This window comes from Thermobia domestica, chromosome 18, assembly GCF_964235325.1.
Source record: "Thermobia domestica chromosome 18, izTheDome1.hap1.1, whole genome shotgun sequence".
NCBI classification, from domain to species: domain Eukaryota; kingdom Metazoa; phylum Arthropoda; class Insecta; order Zygentoma; family Lepismatidae; genus Thermobia; species Thermobia domestica.
In genome coordinates, this window is record NC_137471.1 from 98,886,288 (window position 1) to 98,907,327 (window position 21,040).

Genomic DNA, 21,040 nt, shown 5'->3' on the forward strand with positions numbered 1-21,040 from the left:
CATGGGTGGAGGAAACTGTAGTGCAGGTTGTCCAAACGCTGAATTCTGTGTTTTGCTTCTGGTTGCCATCTCCACACTGATCAATGGTATCGAGTACGTAACAGTCCAGCAGAGAAAGTTTTCATTTGCTGAAAGTTAGATTGCTCTTCTGGGTGGCTGAAAAAGAATATTATTGTATTATATAACACGCAGTATACAACACAAAGTAGGAAATGCTTTAATTTCAAAACATCCCTATTATTTATTACTATCGATTATTTTTTCAAATTTCCAAAAGAATATCACACCTCTACTCTACTTAATGCTTCAATTTACTTTCTGTATTATTACACGTTATATAATATATCACTCCTTGTGATGTATGCACGTGGTGAGTCTTTAAGTCAATACTCCTGAAATTCCAAAATGTTTGAAAATCTATTAAAATTTTATGCGATATTTTTATATCTTCTATATACATTACACTCGTACCAAAAAAAAAAAAAAAAAAAAACTGAACCTCCAATAAATTTATTGGTACATGCCTCAATTCTTACAGCTGTATAAATTGCCTATTTAATACTTGTTATTTCAGAAAATGACTAAAAAGTTCTTATTACTGATTTACTCAGTGCTGCTATACAATATAGTGAATGGCTGGGGGAGGGTTGCGAGGGGTAGGGAGGGTCGCAAAACCCTGAAATTTTGTACATATCATGAGGAAGACTTGTTAAACTCTGTGCATACTGTGAATATTAAAAAACGAAAATTCATATATTTTTGACCCCACTAATATATATATATATATATATATATTAGGGATGGCCAATTCCGGATTTTTACTTTCCGGAATCCGGAAAGTAAAATCGGAAAATTCCGGATTTCGGAAAAATTCCGGATTTCGGAAAAAATTCGGATTTCAGAAAAATCCGGAATTTAGAAAAATTCCGGAATTTAGAAAAAATCCGGAATTCAGAAAAATTCCGGATTTCGGAAAAATTCCGAAATTCGGAAAAAATCCGGAATTCGGAAAAATTCCGGAATTCGGAAAAATTCCGGATTTCGCAAAAATCCGGAATTCGGAAAAATTATTTTTTCTTTTTGTAATCCTAAGAATTTTGTTCAAACGCAAACGAACAAATTTCCTTTTTGTAATCCTAAGAATGTATGATGCAAGTTAAGCTGAAACTTACATTCTAAAGTATACACTACTCAATCTTCCCATGGTTAATGAGATGTAGTCCAAAAGTACGATGTACTTCTAATATTTAATTTTTGTTTTACTGTGATATTGTCCAGAGGTAAGACATATATCACACTGAGATAAACAACTTGACATAATGAAGATGTTATCATACGTAGTTTTCCAGAAAATCGTGAGAAACGAATTTTTATGAAGTTAAAATATGCGTCGCTTGTTGCCAGTGTGATGCAATTGATAACTTTTATGCTGGAATAGTCTTATTATTATTATTATTATTATTATTATTATTATTATTATTATTATTATTATTATTATTATTATTATTATTATTATTATTATTAATCGTTTATGCACTGTAAAAGAAAAATGTGAACCGTTAAGTAGTAGATTTTATCTGTTGTTTTTTGATATCTTCTAACAGTAATAACAAACTGCTTGTAAATACGCAATGATTATCAAGGACAATGGCATATTAATGTAAGGTCTACTCTGCAGACTAGCAATAAACAATAAACAATAACAGATAAACAATAGTTGCAAAAAAAAAAAAAGTAACTAACTTGGGCACGTCAGAATGTTCGCGAGAATATAGGGACGCATTGAGACTAGTAAAGAGCGTGGTATTATTATTACTCAAAGGACCGTACGATGGAGGCATTAATGTTAATGGCACTAATGAGCACTTACTTGCTCTAACGGTTAACCTCATTTTCGAGATGATTCTTAGAAGTGGGCGTGTTGGCATGCAGTTAGAAGACCTATACCCATTATTTAAAAAGCACACGTTATCTGTGGAGTACTAACGATTTGCGTCACTATCGAACACTAACGTAGCACTAGCGACGTTTAAAGTCGAAATTGGAGTCCGACATAAGTGGCTTGTCAACTTCAACTTCACATTATATTTTCCTTGAATGAGAGAATTTTGCGGCCAGGAAATTTGCGCCCTACCACAAAAATAGGAAAAAATGCGCTCGCAATATATTTGCATTGGCATGTTTGCACCCTACCCCAAAAAGAGGGGAAAATGCGCCGGCTATATATTTGCACTGGGATGTTAGCGCCCTACAATTCAACTTATTTTTGTATTGTGTAAAGTAACTTCCACTCACACTTGAACTAGGCTTGCCTCTCATCGTCTCAGAGAGTTACTCCATCCGTTATAATATTCCGAACAAATGAAAAAAAAAAAAAATACAATTTTAGTTCACTAAAGGGCAATACATACAAATACAATTTTTCATTATACTACAAAATTTACAATAAAAGTATAAATGACTGATATATAATTACAGTATTTATTAATATAATCAAAGAGTATAATTTAATCTACAAAAGGCTGTTTGGCTCTACCCAGATATCTCTGTTCACAATCCTTGCGAGTTGTTTGGCTTTGCAGGACACAAAATATAGAAAAGAAAATGTAAAGTGAATGTAAAATCAGTTCAGTAATATTATCAAGAAAACTATGCACAGTGTGTTTATTTGCTGGAATTCAAACACACAATAGCGTTCAGTCGTTCTTTCAGAAAAAAATGTTCCGGGGGGCACACTTAGTATTCCGGAGGGGGGTCACTGCTGGTACTATTCTATTTATTATTATATTATAGACGTTTATTTTGGTCTCCTCCGAGGGGGCACTTTGAGAGCTCTGGGGAGGCCAGTGTTCCCCCAAAATCATCTCTGGAAGAAGCAGTGATTGCGTTGATCCGTTGTATTCTTTTGGCTTATATTGAAGTTTATTCTCCCCTTATATAGCCACAATGAAAATAAATCACAAATGGCATGGTTGTGGGGGGAGGATTGTTTATGCTGTAATGTCAGCCCCTCCGAGCAAATGCGTAAGCTCCAATAGGTTCTTTTATTTCGCAGGGCTCAAACTTCCCGGTGGAGGTACATCGCAGGCGCAATTTTCCCTGTTCTTGAGGTAGGGTGCAAATTTCCCAGACGCAAAATTCTCGACACCGTTCGAATGACCTCGGAAGACTATATCTTTTTCAATACTTTTTATATTCTTTTACTCAAGATTTCTTCATAGCTTCTTATTAAAATACTTACTAATATATCCTCATTTTATTGTCCTAACCAATCAATATGGGTATGTTGTCAGTAAAATATTTAGATTGATCGAGCCTCTGGTGTGTAACCATAGGATTTCATATCATCCCCCCATTAGAAATCTTGGCTAAACGAACCAATATATGTTGCCAATAAAATAGTTTAGAATGATTGAGCCCCTGGTAAATAACCACAGTATTTCGTGGCAGACCCCCCCCACTTCCTATTACCATATTCTAGCTACATGCCTGACTCAGCTAATTCTCTACATTCTTTACCAAGCACACATTTTCTAAAGCGGAAAATGCTCTTTATTTCCAGCAGATGCACAAATTGGGTAACATTCTATCTACATGAATGTTATATATGTCGATTACTGGAAACCGCTTCTCGCTATCTATTACCATATTTACTATATAATGATTAACGTTAAAACCGGAAATGGTTGATTTGTACCGCTTCCGGTTTGAATATTACATTCATCAGGGAACTCGATTCTTAACTATTGACTCTGTACATCATGGCCAAAATTGATTGGTAATCCATCAGATAGACTGTTTGTTTCACTGACGGACAGAATGAATGTATGGCTATAGAGTTTTGATAAACTAAATTCGTTAATGAGTGATGATGGAACAAATATAAGAAAGGTAGGCCTTCCACCGGGAAAATTTTCGAACACAAAATTAGCGATCGAAAACCCACATGTCCTGGGTTAGAATACCATAGATGAAAACTCTACCACTGAGTCATCAATCACCCGCTTATTAGTTTTATTAATTATTATATTAATATAAATTAATGAATGCCTGCTTATGTTAATTATTGAACAATTACATTGTATACTTCGTAAAGTCAAAAATTATAAATTTGTATTTACTGTGCATACAGTGAGCGCAGAAAGTGTTCGTACACCTATGCCATTGAAACGAGAATGTCTGTGAAAAAGAAACAGAAAATTTAAGAAGTGTAATAACACACACAATATGAATAATGAAAACTAAGCTTTATGAATATATCAATAAAGAACCACAAAGACAAGTTTAATGGTCAGAAAGTAAATAAATTCCGTAGAAAGTGTATAGAGTAGGCGCTTCCAGCAAGTAAAAGTGATCGTACATCTGACGCACGGATACGAAACAAAGATACCACAACTGGGGTTCACTAGTATTCACCTGAGTATACACCTCTGTATAGCATGACGAGTAACAGAATGAGTTTACTTGTGAATAGGAGTGAAAAAACTGCACGGTGGGCTGTCAAAGTGGGAAGCAACCGAACAGAAACTAATGAGGAGACAAGAAAAGTAATTATTTAATTGCATAAGAAGGGTAAGTCTTTGAGAAAGATAGCAAACCTTGCAGACAGGCCTCGTTCAACAGTACAAACAATAATTGCGATGTATAATGTTTCTATCACTGTGCGAAACAAAAACAAAAAGAAGAAGAAGAAGAAGAACTGGAAGACCAAGAGTGTTGAGTGAACAAGATAAACGTTACATTATTAGGGAAAGAAAAAAGGTTCCAAAAAATAGTGCTGTGCAATTGGCAACGGATCTGGAAACACGCGGTGTTAAAGTATCAGCCAGTACAGTGCGGAATATTTGCAGGGTATCATGGTCGGATAGCCAGGAAAATGTTCTGGGTGAACAAGACAAATCGTATAAAGAGACTAAAGTTTGAAAAAGAGTATAAAGATAAGGGATCAGGCTTCTTTCTGGAATAGGGTCATATTTTCGGACGAAAGTAAATTTAACTTTATCGAGTCCAATGGGAGGTGTATGGTATGGCGCAAGGTGAATACAGAGATGAATCCTCAAAATCTCGTCCCTAAAGTAAGACACGGAGGAGGGTCCGTGCTCGTCTGGGGTTGTATGAGTGCCTCAGGAGTGGGTCGTCTCCACCTTATCGATGGAGTGATGATCCACAAAGTGTATATTAACATATTAAAGAAAAATCTCCATACTAGTGCGCAGAAGATGGTTCTTGAAAACAATTTATTGTTCAGCAAGACAACGACTCCAAACATATAGCGGAAAATACTCGATTGTGGCTACTCTATAATACCTTGAAACAGCTTCGCACACCTCCCCAATCCCCAGACATGAACCCCATAGAACATCTATGGTCTGTTCTGGAGACAACAATCAGAAGGCACAGCTTCTCTACTCAGGGCCGGCGCTAGCAATTTTGCCGCCTTGGGCGGTGCTTTCACATGCCGCCCCTTTAATCCGCAAACCTTATTTTGACAGATAACGTTCAAGTATCATTTAAAAACATACATAAAATGGAAAAGTAAACAAAACAAAAATGAACTACCTTTCTGGAATGCTCACGTAATATTTAAACGACTCTATACTGACACAATATTCAGTATGCTCGATTTCGCTGTATATCTGTAATATAGAGCAGGGCATACAGAAAATAAAATTTTAAAAATATACTTTAGTCATGACTAAGAATTTTAATTTTTAGGCTTATTTTATATCAAAAGGCGTTTTCAATAGTGTATGGAGCAAGAAGATAATACAGTAAATCAGATATTATGGTAAATGTAAGTGATTAGCCTAAGCCTTATAATGTACTAAAACACAATAGACATAAACTAACTAACTAACTAACTAACACTATGGCCTATGGAACCCGGAGGTTCAATGCCGCGTTCACAAAAGCTCTCCACTGACTTCTATCCTTAGCTAACTGCATCCAGTTTCTACTTTGTATTCCAATCTCTGCGAGATCCAGCTTAATATTGTCCTCCCATCTGCGCCTAGGTCTTCCTAATGGTCGTTTTCCGATTGGTCTTCCAGTTAAGACTTTGAAAGCGTTTCTACTTTCTTCCATTCTAGCTACATGACCCGCCCACCTAAGCCTCCTAGACTACACGACCCTAACAATGTTGTGTAAACCATATAAATTATGTAGTTCCTCGTTATGAAGTTTCCGCCATTCCCCATTCCCGTTCCTCTTGGGTCCGAATATTCGTCTCAGAATCTTGTTCTCTAATACTTTCAGTCTATGTTCTTCCCTCAGAGTAAGTGACCATGTTTCGCAGCCATACAAAACAACAGGCATGATTACCGTTTTGTATATTTTAAGCTTCAAATTTCTCGACAGAATTCGCGACGATAAGAGATTTTGAACCGAATAGTAACACGAATTCCCTGCTTTTAGTCGACATTTAATTTCTCCGTGAATATGATTTTCCTCTCTTAATATTGATCCTAGGTATTTGAAAGTATCCACTTTATCAAAAGTATTATTTAATATTTTAACGCATCCATAATTTGCTGTATTCCGGTCCCGACGCACTTCCATGTAGAAACACAATAGACATACATAAATTTAACATACCTTAATTGAAAGAAACTTTTCTTGCTTTGATATGAGCAAATTCCTTTATCATATCGCGTAGTCCAATGTTTTAGCCAATTTGTGTTCTATTGATATCGTCGCTAGACCACTCAAGCGTGTTTCAGACATAGAAGAGTGTAGATAGTTTCTAATAAAGTTGTTTCCAAAAACTTCTTTCTCCACTTGCCACTGTTACAGGCAAGATTAACAAAATTCTACGTGCAATACTAACATTGAGAGCAAAGTCATGTTCCTTAATTATTATTATTATTATTATTATTATTATTATTATTATTATTATTATTATTATTATTATTATTATTATTATTATTATTATTATTATTATTATTATTATTATTATTGTGAACTTTCACATGCTTAATTATATTGGATAACACTTTCAGTTTGTCTTTCAAATCACTGGGGTTAATATCTTTCAATTCTTCGTGTGTTAAAATGGTGGTAAGTTTAGTACACTTTTCAGACAAAAAGTTCAGGTGGTAGGCTATATCTTTACGATTACTTATATCGCAAATAAAATTGAAATACTCGCTGTGATGTTTAAGTTGCTCAAATCTTTCTCTTAAAAGCTAACACAATCACTTCTAGAACTTTGTAATGATAATCGATCTTCTATCTTGTTTGTGGATGTTTTCAGTAGCTTCATCCTCTGCCTCGTACTGAAACTGTCTCTTCTTTCGACTTCGAGCTTGCACTGTATTACGTATCAGTGGATCACCCGTATCTAATGCTGATGCCAAGTCCATCGCATCAACTAAGTAAGATTTAAACTTTGCATAATTTCTGCTCCTCTCAAAGTACCCAGATATATTTTCAAGAAATCCTACTGCATCCAACACATGAGAATCAATGCTTTAAAGTCATATCAGACAACGAATGAGTAAAGGAAAGAAAAGTAACTCAGCTGGTTTGCTATACACAGAGCATCGTGGACGACCATTCTATCGGTTATATTGTCATTACTTATTTGAAGTAAGGCATCATAAACTTCCTATATTTGATAACTGAGTCAGAGCATCAATTCGGCTCTCCCACCTTGTGGATAATGATTTTAAAGTGAGACTACTAATATGTTCCTTTAGTATGGCCTAACGTTGAACTGGCGCAGAAAAAAAAATCATAAACTTTTTTTAGCTATACAAAAAATGAAACATTTCTCAAGAAATAATACGCTGTACGATTTACTATATTCGGAATGAACAATTTGTAAATTGGTCAAAAACTCGCTATTAGAACCTAAATGTCTCTAGATGCTACAGGCTAGAACGGTCTGTCTCAAGTGGGAGTGTACCTTTTGCATACTTGGAGCGGAACATTATTGAATAGAAAGAAAAAAAATATAAAAAGACACCGTGATAATCTTATGCACTCTAGCTCAAAACCCTATCTACACGGCTGCAAGGGAAATATTGAACGAGATACCTGTGGCTACTAGTTTGATAATTGAGAACGTGGAGGAATGCTCTGAATTTCCTGAGAGAGTATTTTCTTGAATGTGAGTGAAGTAAGTTCAATTACATTCTCAGGTTAACACAATCTTATTTTTCCATGTGAGCCTATTACGAAGCATTATATTTTGATAGTATTCTTTTCTTTTTCAAATTTTGCCGCCCATTAGACTAGCCGCTCTGGGCGGTGGCACGGCTCGACCCTCTCTCGCGCCGGCCCTGTCTCTACTAAAGAAGGCCTAAGAAAAGCTATTCAAGAAGAATGGGACATAATCAGTCCCGAAGCTACAGAACTACGAACTACTACAGGTGAAATCAATGCCACGAAGACTACAATCATTAACGCACAGGGTAATCCCACAAAATATTAAATAACGTAATATACTTTATAAGCATTAATTCAAGCATAAGTGAACGGTGACTTTTTGCGTTTACAAAAAAAGGAATTCTCTCTTTTCTTCTGAACAAAACAGTGATTGTGTTTGTTTGGCCTTTCTCTTGTATATAGAAATAAAATGTATGAATGTGTAGTCTTAATTCTGGTTATATATATATATATATATATATATATATATATATATATATATATATATATATATATATATATATATATATATATATATATATATATATTCCACCTCCCGTTCTCATGCTAGCTGTTTTCAATATAAAGTATGCACGGTGTACGAACACTTTCTGCGCTCACTGTAGGTATGTTGACAATAAGCGAATGTTATTAGAATACTTGTTGAGATTTCTTTTCCTTCACTGCCTTTCGCCTGGTTAAAAAGTAGTTTGCAGTGCTTTGGAGCAGCTGCAGGTGGGAACGCGATAATGTTTGAGACATACCGGCGACTTTTTTGTGTGTGAAAATAAGACCTTCCTCATAAAGCAGTAAATAACTGCAGTAGCAATTGTCTACGTAAGTGATAAAGACATATCCAACTACAAGAAACTAATACAGTATATATATTCATTATTGTGTTTCTCTTTTAACAGCTACTAGCTAGGGATGGCCAATTCCAGAATTTTTACTTTCCGGAATCCGGAATTTTTCCGAATTCCGGATTTTTTCCGAAATCCGGAATTTTTCTGAATTCCGGAATTTTTCCGAATTCCGGATTTTTTCCGAAATCCGGAATTTTTCCGAATTCCGGAATTTTTCTGGATTCCGGAATTTTTCCGAATTCAGGATTTTTTCCGAAATCCGGAATTTTTCCGAATTCCGGAAAGTAAATTTTAAGATTGCGGAAAATTTTGGCCATCCCTAATATATAGAATGATCCAGGATATGATCAAGGGAGGGGCTGAACCACATGTTGCCGTTTTATCCAGTGTAAAGCAGGATTGAAGCCCATTTTATCCAGTGTATATCTGAGCTTCTGGGAGGGGGGCTATAGCCCCTATAGCCCCCCTTGGATCCGCCCATATATATATATATATATATATGCAAGTTTAATTTCATCCTTATTTAAATATATTTATCTACCTATCTATCTCTAAGTCTTGACACTTGCCTTAAGAAGATTTGAGAATTTACTAAAACAATTTTTCACAAGAATTGATCATATTGCTGAATATGAGATCGAATATACATTTTTGCGATTTGGAACAAACGATACTATACAATTTCCATCAACATCCAAGACTGTACTGACAGGTACTTGCTTTGCTTGATCATTATATTCTAATCCAGTTACAAATTAATGTTGGACAAATGAAAGGATTCCGTGGATTGAAATACGCCGATTTCACTCAATTGGATATGATGCTCAGAAATTATTTAGGTTTTTTCATGATAGGCTAATAACTCCTGAAAGATTGTATCAATGGAAGAAATTAGATGGTCCAAAGTGTCTTTTCTGCCCAAAAGTAGGTACAAAATTACTTATAATTTATGAATGTGATGTTATTCAGCCAGTTGCAAGCACTTTAATCTGTAATTTTTAGGACATAAATGAAATATCTTATAATAAACTCATGGTAAGCTATTTTAACTCTAAAATGTCAAGTGCTATCTCCCTAATTCTTTTGCTTGTTTTAGCACGTAGTACAACGTACATTGTATATATATATATATATATATATATATATATATATATATATATATATATATATATATATATATATATATATATATATATATATATATATATATATATATATATAAAATTTATATTGCAGTTTCAATTGTCCTCTGGATTTATTGAGTATCTACTGTATATGTTTAAAGTATGCTATAAATAATGCTTATAAAGAAGTTGTGTCTCAAAATAATATTGTAGCCTTCGCAAATATATGGACATACAAATAACGTTCTTTGTACTGTCAACGATATAAATATGAAAATTTACATTTGTAGAACAGTGTACAGTCTTGTTTATAAAATACTAGTTGAATATACCCATGCTTCGCACGGGGGCTGTATTTGGAAGTCAACGCCTGTGGGAGTATCACCATTGATCTCAGCGACCGCAAAAACTATGGATTTGACACTAATATCGGTCATTTTGGATTACTTTTATATGTCCCGGTATCTCACGTCCCTCCCCCAGTGACCCCCGGCCGGGAACCGAATAGCGTCAATTTGGAAGTTAATGAGATTGCGATTGGAGTTTCATTATTGATTTCAGCGACCGCGAAAACTATGAATTCGACACTAATATCGATCATTTTCTACTACTTTTACATGTCCCGGTAAACGCCCCCCTGAGATTCCCCTGGTTCGAATTTTGAAAAAAAAAACGTTTAACTCTGGTCTGGAGCCTGGACCAAGGTATACATGACTAAAATTTTGTAATTCTCGGTCAATTTGTCTGGTTCGCAAGCCGGTTCCGGTAAACGCCCGCCCTGAGATCAGCCTGTTTCGAAATTTGAAAAAAAAAAAGGCTTCGCCTTGATCTGGGGCCTGGGCCAAGGTACCCCTGACCAAAATTTGGTAACTCTCGGACCACTCGTCTGGTCCCCAGGCCACAGACAGACAGACAAACACACAAACAAACTCTTTATTTTATTTATATTAGATTAGATTGGTGATATATTTTTTATATATTTTTTAAAAATCTCTCTCTCTCTCTCTCTCTCTCTCTCTCTATATATATATATATATATATATACAACATGCTAGGCAAATGTGTGAGAGAAATAAATCTAAAGCATGCACGGAGAGAGAAAATTAAGATAATCATAAGTTAATTTTCTTTTATTGTCATTACGACACTCGCGAACTCTTTTTCAGTGACTTCCCACTTCATTTTTTTCCTGGAAAACGCCCCAGCAAAACCAGCCTTTTAACTTCCAGAACAAATCACATTCATCCTTGAGAGTAGTGATGCGTGACAAATGCTTTATTTCATTGGCTGCACGACAACGTTCGTCAATTATCCAGTTATCTTCTTATTCCTCGTCGTTTTCCACTTATTGTTCATATTAGTATGAAGGACTACCTTGTTTGTTTGTAAACATTTTCTTTCTATAGTCAAAGATGAAAATTACAATGTCATTCATCTTGTTTTCAAATTTATTATTTACCAATAAAGTTTTAGGTACATCCAACAATTTTTTCTTGATAATGGGGACAGGAAGGGTTTTTTTTTTGGGGGGGGGGGATTAATCAAAGTAATAAATATTTATAGAAGAACTACTTTTAAAGGCACCATCTCAATACTTGTACGGTGAAATAGAAAAAGCTGTCACCAGTCGTGAATTTCAAACCCAGAAACTGGACTGCTTATGGATTCAACGTCATTTTTCAAACGTCTCTCAATGCTGAAAATTTTATCTCGTACTGAGTGTAGAACCCGAAACCATTTACCGCAAAGCCAAAACTCTCCATATGGTAAAGAAAGAAAAATTTCCAATGAATAATTTGTATTAAGAATCCAGAAAGCAACTTAAAAATATATTTAGTTGTAAAGAATACAGAAAGGGTAGTTAAATAGTTCGGCGAATTCTTTCAAGAGAAGTTTTGGCAATAGTCTAACAAGGTACATTCGCTAAGTGTCCCTTCGGGATTCGTCTAAAATTGATTCAAATGCTAGGTTCTTCGCGGCGCAATGTGTATTGTACTAATTTTAGCGGCCCATACGGGTAATTTACATATTTATGGGCCTTTACATATCCGGAGTTCAATCAACCACTACTATAAAGTTCGGTCACAAAATTGCCTTTAGTTTCTTTAGATATAATTGGACATGAATGTGGGCATATGCAAAACAAATTGGATCAAATTCTGCTTCTATGACAAGTGTTACCCATCCCGGCCGCCATCTTGGATCCGCCATATTGCATTCAACTTTCGTTTTTTCAAATGGAAATAAGTTCATGTGATACATCAAATTCATATAAAATTTTCTCGGAAATTCATTGGTGTAGTTAATTTTAACGTAGTTTGTACCGTTTGCAAGGTATTGCATGTTAAATGTCAGGCACTCTACGAATATTGAACCAAATAGAAAGTTGTGCAGAGCCTCGTATATATATGTAATCCTTTACGTGATTTATCGTTGCCGAAATAATCTCTGAACGTAAATACATACATACACACAGATGTAAATACGGAAATGGTAGGTCTTCACCCAAAAATCTGGTCGTATCTGGATTTACATTAGGCATTTTGACCTTAATAGAATACTTCCTTGTTATATTTGGTCTAGGAATTAATTCGTGCGGGTGGACAAGAGATGGCGCAACGAACAGAGCGTCCCACAGTTCCGTGTATCCACACATGTGTTGCAAACCCCTGTCATCGCGTATCGTTTGTAGTATAGGGCAGTGGATTAAAGCGTCAACAACACCAGTATGTAGTTAAGTGAACATGGCGCAATTTGTGCCTGATAAAGTGTTTTTGCGGGGTGTCCTGCTGCATTACTTTAACATGCAGAAAAGTGCGACTGAAAGTCATCGTATTTTGGTGGAAGTGTATGGTGACCATGCTCTAGCTGAGCGAACGTGTCAGAAGTGGTTTGCACGGTTTAGAAGTGGTGATTTCGGCTTGGCAGACCAAGAGCGAGCTGGACAGCCAAAAAAATTTCAAGACGAAGAATTGACAGCATTGCTCGAGCAGGATTCGTGTCAAACGCAGGAACAACTTGCAGCAGCATTAGGCGTTGATCAAACAACAGTCTCCAAACGCTTGAAAGCCATGGGAATGATTCAAAAGATATCACATTGGGTTCCACATGAATTGAAAGACAGAGACGTTGAAAGACGAAAAAACATTTGCGAATTGCTGCTTCAACGACAGAGCAGAAAGGGGTTTCTGCATCAAATTATTACGGGTGATGAGAAGTGGATCCATTACGAGAACCCTAAACGAAAAAAGGCCTGGAAGAAACCAGGTGAACCAGGTCCATCACAACCAAAACGAGATATTCACTGTGCAAAGGTTATGCTGTGCATATGGTGGGATATGAAAGGTGTGGTGTACTATGAGCTGCTGCAACCGGGTGAAACTATGAATAGAGAACGTTATCGACGACAATTAATGCGTTTGAAGCAAGCTCTGGCCAGAACACGACCAAAATGGGAGAACAGACATGATAAACTTATTGTTCAACATGATAACGCTCGCCCACATGTCGCAAAACCGGTCAAAACCTATTTAGAAAATGTCGGATGGGAAGTTTTACCCCACCCGCCGTATTCACCAGACGTTGCTCCTTCGGACTACTACTTGTTCGATTGCATGAACAACGATTTGATTGGACAACGGTTTACTTCTTCAGAAGATATCGAAACATGGGTCTCTGACTGGATCGCTTCCAAGGATGAGGACTTCTTTCGCCACGGAATCCGTACATTGCCTGACAGATGGGCGAAAGTGGTGGCTAGCGATGGACAATATTTTTCTTAAGGTATTTATGTATTTTGTGTTTGTACTACAGCTTCAATGTGTGCGTACCAACCGCACGAATTAATTCCTAGACCAAATAGTAGTCTATAACATGAAAGTAAGAACATTCACTCACAGAAATGTAATAAGATTATGACACAAATGTTGTAAAAAGTTTGTTTATACCTACAGTCAGTGGCGTATTTACGATTTTGTTTCGGGGCTTTGCTAACTTTATTTCTGGAAATGTGAAAATTCTGCAAGATATTTCATTTACTTTAAGATAGTAAATTAAATTTGGAGGGCTTAAGCCCAGAATCCTTTCTCTTAAATACGCCACTGCCTACAGTATTATTCCAGATAGAAATTATTTTGATTTGTCAACATCGTAACCGTAACTGATATTACTCTGCAACGTATATTCGCGAAGTGCCTGGAGGAATTTAATATACAATATCTTCTAAATGGTACAAGCTACGGTAAAATTAACTACACCAGTGCATTTCCGAGAAAACTGTACATGAATTTGATATATCACATGCACCTATTCCATTTGAAAAACCGAAAGTTGAATCCAATATGGCGGATCCAAAATGACGGCCGGAGTGAGTAACATGGGTCAGAGAAGCCATATTTAATCCAATTTGTTTGGCATGTGCTCACATTCATGTCCATTTACATCTAAGGAAGCTAAACGCAATTTGTGTCCGAGTGTTATAGTAGTTTATGAATTCCGGATATATGACTGCCCATAAATATGCAAATTGCCTGTATGGGCCGCTAAAATTAGCACGATACACATTGGGTCGCTGAGAACTTTGGATCTAAATCAATTTTACACGAATCCCGAGGGGACACTTCGCGAATATAACTTATAAGAGGATTTTTGTTCATATGTTATCTGTATATTTCATTAATATTTTATAATTATTCTTCTAAGATGCTGGTAATAAATACTCTACTAGAAACACATTTAAGAACACTTAGTACTAATTCGTGGATCTGGATCAAACTTGTTGCTTTAGAAGAAGATGATTATAGGAGATATTGGTCACAATATTAAGTGTATTGGACGTCTCGACATGAGACTTGTATAAGTGCTAATACACGGTTGATTTTTGATTTTCTACATTTACAGGAGGCAAAAATCACTCTCATCGCTGAATACCAACGTAGCCCAATCGCCTCTCCAGCCTCTTCCCGCAATACCGAAGAGAATCTCGGCGAACCCACTCAAGAAAAACGCAGAGTGGCGTTCGCTGGTGTAGTATTGGCATTGCAGACACAAATTGTGATTCATATATTCATCTTGTCAAACGATCTTGAAAGTAATAGTACTATGCCTTCTACATTCATTATAATAAGCCTCCTCCGTGGCGGGCGTTGAGATATGTTCTTCAAGTTTCCGTTTGGATAGACCTAAATAGCTGGTAGAACAAATGCTAAGTGTCTGTACGGCGTATAGTATTCCACATTCGGTATTTATCTTGGCGTAACTGGGCAATGGTCGTAACCGAATCCATTTTAGATGCTGTTGTTGTGCCATTAAAGTGCAATTTTGGTCGGCACCTCCTCAATTGTCTCTGATAAAATACTTACAAAAATCTCTAGTATAATATATACACTTTTCACTCTTTTACACAGACAACTAAAACGTGCTGCAGTTGAGACAAGAGCTTATCAATGGAAATATAATTCTACTGATACGCAGATATAGATTATTTATGTAGCATTTGGCATTCCTAGTCACTGTTACTAATATTATTGGAGTAAATAATAATATTAGGTAGTCTAAAAAGTATTGATCCTTTTACACATGATATAACTGAAAGATTTTAATGTATTCATCCTATAGTCCAGACCTGGCACCATCAGACTATTATTTATTCCGGTATCTGCAGGAATTTTTGAATGATTTGAAGCTAGTTTCAAAAGAGGCCTGTAAAAAAAGCACGTGTCGTAATTTTGACCAGAAACCACAGGAGTTCTACTACAGTAATGGGATTATAATGTTGCCGAAGAAATGGCAGGTCATTAAACATGTGTTGTTTCATATGTTATTTTTAAATCACAACAAATATATTCTCAATTTTGACCTCCAAAGGCCATATACTTTTTAGACAACCTGATAATATATAAATACTAAACAATATAATCTTACAGTAGTAATATTAGTACTAAGTCAACTTACTATAATATACTAATCATTGAATCGGTTGTTAAATGATTTGAACAACAACAATAAATGTAACCTACAACAAACGCATGAGGTTCTAACCCTCCAAATGTTTCATCTTATTATTCTTATGATTGAAGAACTTTCGTGTCATCTGATCACTAGTATAGTGTTTTATGTTTATTTTTATCTCAATCCTTGTTAAGTAGTTTGTTTAATTAGTTAAAATATAAATATTACGTAGGATAACCTGCTTGTACGTACATAACAGACACTTGACAAAACTTTCATGACTTTCATATACACGATGAAACTGGCACTCTGGATTGGAAAAAACTCACTAAAGTGACACATGACATGTTGCAGTGTTATTGATACGATAAAAGGAAGCGGCAGGAATGATACGGATGAAATGATAAAGCACCGATCAGTTAGATAAGATGTGACATTAACAGCTTTAAGAGTACGAAAGCCACTAATTACTGTGTATATTTTTTCATTAGAAAAATTTAGAAGATCGATTTGTGTTACTACAAATGGAAATTATAACAAAATAAGGTTCAAATTGTAGGATCACTTGGTAAGATTAGACGTATGATGTGCCATTCCTTATGAAAATATAAGTCCACGTCTCATATAGCCTTGGTGTTGGAAAGGAACGCTAAATTACAACAAACAACATGTGGAGTAACAAATAAAACACAGTTCTGACCAGAGCAGAATGAAATATATTAAAAACTATACTTACAATTTGTTACAGTTTCAAGGACCTAACGTCCTCTTCATCAGACACAAACACTCTGATGTATGTTTGTTTGTGTCTGATGAAGAGGACGTTAGGTCCTTGAAACTGTAACAAATTGTAAGTATAGTTTTTAATATATTTCATTCTGCTCTGGTCAGAACTGTGTTTTATTTGTTACTCTACTTATCCAGAGCCATGGAGTTTGTTCATTACAACATGTGGAGTGTAGAATAATCTGGGAATAAAAGAATATTAGTACAGAAATTTCCTATATGTCTAGCTAATTAATCATCACACGTCTCATAACATTTAAACGTTGTGTTTTGTCAGTTTTCCCTCTCTATTTTCGAATGAAAAGCATACAGTGTGTTTCCTCAAGAACTACACGCATACACTCAGGTGAGTATGTTAAACACTTAACGTTGAGGTGTCTATATGATTTTTCACACCTTTATTTTTCTTTCCATTGGCCCTCACTTCATTTTCTCCCATGCCTTCTTCCCTCGTTTTGTCAGTTCTTTTTTTCTTATCTTTTATATACTATAGGTATAATTGACTTCTTATAAGTAGTGCCCTGTTAGAAGGTTTACAGAGCTCTTGATAGCCAAGTACACATTGAAATATCATAAAACATCTGTCATTAAGTGTAGCCATCTACTGTATAATTAACTACGTTATACATATGACTTGGTTACATACATTACACTTCAATATACCTTTCTATTGCTCACCAAAACTCTGTTTATTTTTTAAGAAAAGGTAAGAATTTATCGATAATTACTCGAATTTAACACGCTCTTGAATCAAAGACTCACCCTGATTTCGCTGGGTTAAATTAAGGAGAAATAGTAATATGTTCTGTTTTCACTGTTACTAAAGCGCTCTTTGATATTGGTCATTTTCGGTGATTTTTATACATTCCTCTCCCCTCCCAATGTTACGGGGCACAGCATGATAAAAAAAATTATCCCATGCCCGAATGTCATGTATGTTGAAAATTGGATCGAGATCGGTTGGATGGTTCAAGAGTTAAGTTCTATTTATTTTTATATATTAATCTCTCCCCCCCCCCCAAAAAAAATATTAAAACAAAAACATTTTCCAGGCTCGAACGTTATCTATGTTGAAAATTTGATCGAGATCTGTCAGGTAGTTCAAGAGTTAAGTTTTATTTATTTGTATATATATCTCTCCCCTCTCCTCCTCCTACCCCAAGTGCTACCGTCAAAGGGATATGATAAAAAAAAAACACTCCAGATCCGAACCTCATCTATGTTGATAATTTGATTAAGATCGGTTCTCTGGTTTAAGCGTGATGAAATCACTTTTTTTTTTTTTTTTTTTTTTTTTTACATATATGTCTTCTTTCCCCTCCCCTATATTGTGCCATCAAAATGATGAAAACATCCCAGGTCCTAATCTTACCCATGTTGAAAGTTTGATCGAGATCGGTCGGGTGGTTTAAGAGATTAAGAGTCACAAACATAGTCACTTTCAATTTGAATCTGAAGTTTCTTGTTCACAGACACAGCTATTAATATATAGAATCCAATAATTAGTAGAACATAGTATAATAATTATTATAATTATTATATTATTATGAAGTTTGGTTAAATTATAGAAATTTTGCTTCCATTGACATTGATGGTTTCGAATAGGATACCTTTGCCTTGTTTAAAATAAAAATGAATTTTCTCTTCCGAATAACATTAGCAAATAAATGTTGTTATATAACTTATTCTAAAAACTGGTAATTTCCTGCTCCTTGTTTCTTCCTTCCTACAAAGGTATTATGTTTTGAGTTAGATGGAAATATTAGCCAACCTAACTTTTCCAAAGTTTGTTAAAATATTTCATAAGTTTCCTGAAAGGAAACAACATTGCCAACATGGTACAAATTGGATTAGTTTGTTAGTTGATTTTGAGTTTAGAGTCCCGTTCAGCACCAAGCCTACATGAGACGTGGGCCTACAGCTTAATATGGGATCCGAAACACATGAACCCCCACCGGGAATCGCACCTGGGTCTTGAGCGTCGAAGTCGTGTACACTACCCATACAGCCAGGAGGAAGACCTGTTCAAATTGGAAAAAAATATTCAAGCTAAAATATTAGAATATCGGGTTTGTTCTAAAAGAAAGCAGAAGACCCTACAATTACTCGGAATTAACAGTAAACATTATTATTATTACCTGTTATGTTCGAACGTGATTTCTTCCTGAAGAAATAATTTCAAAGGATTCTTTATAACAAGTTCGTTCTTCGTTTTTTATACGTTACATTAAAAAATAACTTTGACTGCCCTAAAACGTATTCTTTTTTACATAACTTTTTTACTTGTATAAAGATGCTATAATAAGGCTTATTTTAATGATACAGAAAAATTATCACGCAAACTAAAAATAACAATAAAGAATTTAAATTTTATTGGTTATTACTCAGCACTTCGAGTATTTTATAAAATGGAGAACTTCTGTTACTTGTTTTTTATGAAAGAAATTCCTTATTCCTCTTTTTTACATTAAAAAACTTTCCATTCACATTTACAAACAACAAAAAACTATATACTGGATTAAAGTACGTTTCTATAATTCAGTTATTTTTTTTAAAAAATGAATACTGCCAGGCACGCAATTTTATGATAACAATTTTATGTTAAGCTGTAAGTCCACATCTCGCTATTGAAAGGGATGCTAAATTCCAACCCAATCAACCAATAATACAAAAGAAGACATTTTCGATGCGAAATATCCAATCGAGCAGTGAAAATAATTTGTAATTAATAGAATTGATTTAGAAAAAGCTATACAGAACTGATAAATATATTCAAATACCACTGGAAATTCAAGTTAAACTGCAATTATTCACAAACTGGTTAAATGTCTTGTGTATCTGGCTACGCTTTCCGAAGATAGTATTTCTGCTCCGTTCATGTCAGATAATTAGACTTAAATCAATTTTTAATGGTATCCAATTCATGAACCATCTTCACCACACATATATACACTCACACATATATATGTTGTAGCAACTTATTGTCTCTGAAAAAAAGAAAAAAAGCATAACAGAGATAAAGAAAGAAAGAAAAAGAAAATGAACAAAAAACGAAACAAAAAATTAATAGCAACTGGTTTTCCCCCTGGAATTTAAGTTTTAATTATATCTATTTATCTGAGCTTTTTGTTTTGATTTTTATTCTTAACAGACACAAGTTGTTTGTAATTCTTACAAGAGCGTTTTAGTTTGTCATTCTTATGTAGTTTAACTGGTTACCTTAGCTCAGTCTCTGAAAAATATTCATTAATTCGATAATGAAGATCACAAGTCACATCAAATCTCCAAATTAACAACTGGTAAGTGTATCATCTTTTATTGTATGTATTATATCTTCTCTTTATATTAGAATAGTGCACTAATACACATTGGTTATATAGATTACAAAGGGATTCTTAGTTTGGCGTGTTTAAATTCATCTGATTCCAAAATTTGTAAATGCACCTATCTTTTAGTATTTCTTATCCAAATGTGTCGTAGTGTAGATGATTAACATTCATAAGTCCTAAACCGCAGAAGACCTAAACGACACAAGTCCTAAAAACATAGGCACTAGACCTAAATTTTAGGTTTAGATCTTATTCCATTTATTACTTGCACCAGTTAAGATTAGCGCCGCGAAATGATTTTTAGGTCTTGTGTCATTTAGGTCTTATGAAGTTTAGGTCTTGTACCTTTTTCATTCACTTGCTTTAGTTCTGAAATTCGCCACCACCACAAGAAATTGCGACGATACAGTAACTAGTTGGCAACAATGTCCCAACGTAGCTAATTCCAATAGTAACAGTTACATTTGTACTACTAAAATTATTATTATCATTATCGGTTCTGCAGTTATACATGAATTACATTATATAACCTATTTCATTCTAAGAATTAATTGCATAAGTGGTTAAGAAATTCACTTCTTTCAAATGGAGATACGAGAATCCCATGACAAATTCCTGAAAAAGAATTAAATAAAAATGTTCAAAAAGACTTTTACCAGACTTTTCTGAAACGAAGCAAGCATTCAGAATTGCAATATATACTCTGTGGAGTGTAGTTTATTAAGAGTAATACAAAAAGCCACCCTAACTTTCCAAAGGTAGGACAAAAGCCCACCAGATGTTTCACAAATGAACATTAAATACCGACTGCGTAAGTTAAGAACGCAGTAAATTTAAAACT

General features: G+C 34.9%; 1 long non-coding RNA gene across 3 annotated transcripts in view; it reads left to right on the forward strand.

Annotated features, from left to right (window-relative positions):
• LOC145675497 (uncharacterized) overlaps positions 1-21,040 on the forward strand; it is a 336,608-nt gene that overhangs the window by 12,415 nt on the left and 303,153 nt on the right. For 2 of the 3 annotated variants that reach the window (XR_014129133.1, XR_014129135.1), the window contains exon 1: positions 20,034-20,169. The exons of the other annotated variant lie outside the window; for it this stretch is intronic. This is a non-coding gene — a long non-coding RNA (uncharacterized LOC145675497). Of the gene's footprint in view, positions 1-20,033; positions 20,170-21,040 lie in introns of those variants that run through there. 3 annotated transcript variants of the gene reach the window in all.